This window comes from Pongo pygmaeus, chromosome X (assembly GCF_028885625.2).
Source record: "Pongo pygmaeus isolate AG05252 chromosome X, NHGRI_mPonPyg2-v2.0_pri, whole genome shotgun sequence".
NCBI classification, from domain to species: Eukaryota; Metazoa; Chordata; class Mammalia; order Primates; family Hominidae; genus Pongo; species Pongo pygmaeus.
The window spans coordinates 27,249,281-27,251,715 of record NC_072396.2 but is presented as its reverse complement, the minus strand read 5'-3'; the positions used below and the strand labels follow the sequence as shown (position 1 = coordinate 27,251,715).

At 35.1% G+C, this 2,435-nt stretch overlaps 1 pseudogene; it reads right to left on the bottom strand.

The window, feature by feature from the left end:
- Positions 1-227: 227 nt before the first annotated feature.
- LOC129025338 (large ribosomal subunit protein uL30-like) lies at positions 228-1,006 on the bottom strand (annotated as a pseudogene).
- Between the last annotated feature and the right edge of the window lie 1,429 nt (positions 1,007-2,435).

Below are 2,435 nucleotides of genomic sequence, written 5' to 3'. Positions count from 1 at the left end.
CAGGCCTGTGGTTTATGAATTAATTTTCTTAATTGTATCTCTTGATGAGAAAATGTTTTAATTTCAATAACATCTAAGGTATAATTTTTTGTCTGTGATAGTTATTGTTTCATGTCTTGCTAAGAAATCTTTGCCTGCTTCAAGTTAGTAAAGATATTATATGTTTTCTTCGTGAAGTTTTATATGTCTGGCTTTTTTTCTTAATTTGAGTGCAGGTACTATTTATTAACCGACCAGCTTAGAAAAATAATCATGGTAGACACCTTAGTTCATTCTTCTAATAAGCCTGTTGATCTCATCCTCCCTGTTGCCAGCATCGCCACCTTCTACAAAATGGGTGGTCTTTTTCTTCATTCAGCCTCGTGGAGAAGATAATTTGAAGGGCCACAGGAAGTTATTTTCTTCTTTGAAGCGTTTTCCAACAGTATAGATCTCATAAATTAGATCCTCCATGCAGATGATGCCATATTTACCAAGAGATCGAGCAATCAAAACATTATCTGTCAAAGCAATTCGCTTCTTACTGATTTTGCCATAACCATGCTTGTAGATTAGTTCATTTACTGACTTCAGATTTGGGTACCCACAGGCAATATATGGCTCTACAATCCTCAGCATGTTAACTGAAACTTTGTTGAGCTTCACAAAGGTCCATTGACGATTTGACAAAGGCGAAGAAGCTGCAACACCTTTCGGACCTTTGGGCTCAGACCATCGATACCTCTGATCCTGATAACAAACACCAATTTGGGTTCTGCAGGTACATAGAAGTTGCCAGCTTTTCTTGCTATCCTTGCCATTCGAATTTCAGTTCTGTACATCTGCCTATATTCCTTGTGATAGTGCTTTGCTTTTTCATAGATAAGCTTCCTCCTTGCCTTTCGAAGCAGCTTTTGTGCAAATTTCTCAGGCGTTTGATCTTCAGCTCTGTGAAATTTCTTCGCTTTTTCTTAAGGGTTTCTGGCACAGCAGGAACCTTCTTCTTCGTCTCTTCTATACCCTCCATGGTTCCAGCCAGAAAAAGAGGCATGTCTGGCTTTTTTACATTTAGGTATATAACTCACATTACGTCAATTTTTGTGGAGATTGTGAGGTAATGGTAAAAGTTTATGGATTTTCCATATCCTAGTTATTCCAGCACCATCTGTTGATTATACTTTCCTACTAATGTGTGTATGTGTGTGTGCATGTGCACAAATGCCCATGTGTATGCCTAGGTCAAAAAATCAATTATTTGTCTAAGTGAGGGTATATATATGCACTACTCATTCTATTCCATTCAACCGTTGTCTATCATTATGCCATGATTACCACAACTTTACATGGTCTTAAAGTCAAGTAGTATAAAATCCCCCAATGAAATTATACTTTTCATTATTATTTAAGTAATTCTAAGTCCTCTTACAACCCTATACACATTTTATATTTCAAAGTGTTAATTTCTACAAAATATACCCTGCTGTGATTATTATATAGATTGAAATTAATCTATATATCAATTGGAAAGAATTGACAATTTGACAATATTGAATCTTCCAGTCCCATAGACATGACATCTATCTTCATTTATTCAAGTCTTCATTAATTTTTCTCATGTTTTGTTGTTTTAATGGAAGAGTTTTAAATATCTTCTATAAAATTATCAGTATTTTAAGTATTTCCATGTTGTAAATGGATTTTTTTTCAATTTTTCATTACGAGTGTATAAAAGCATAAGTCATATTTTCATATCAATCCTGTATCCTGTGTTCTTGATGAAATCACTTCTTTTTTGTAATACTTTAAAAATATATTCCTTAGACTTTTCTACAAAAATATTCAGGTAATCTGTGAATAAATACAGTTTCATTCTCTTCTAGTTTTTATGCCTTCTATTTCATTTTTTGTTCTCCACTACTTAGTAACTTTGGTGCAAATTGAATAGAGAGCCAACTCTGCCTTCTTCTCAACCATAGGGGAAAAGCATCCAATATTTCCTCATTACATATAATGTAAGCTGTAGCTTTTCAGTACATGTAGGGCGTTTTCTCTTGAGTACAAGTCACATTTCTCTGTTTCCACACATAATTGGCAACATTTTAAAATAGTGTGCACATTGTAAATGAGATGTAGATTCTGGATTCTGATCTCTCTCTCTCTCTTATTTTTTGTCATAGCTGCAAGTTAATTTGAACGAATTAAATCCCAACTTGATACCTGCCCATACCAAACCCCTCAACTCCCACCTCCATGACAGATGACAGCTGAAACTATTCAATTCTTTCAGCCTTACAGATGTTTTATTTTCCCCAACTCATGCCAAATTCATGGGCTGTTGGGTAATGTAGGCAGAATTTGTATATATATTTGGGGACTCATCCTTATGTGGCTCACTCCTTCCAGAACTTCCTCCATCGTATTCAGCTATTCTGGAACCCCCAAACTCTGTCTTCTCA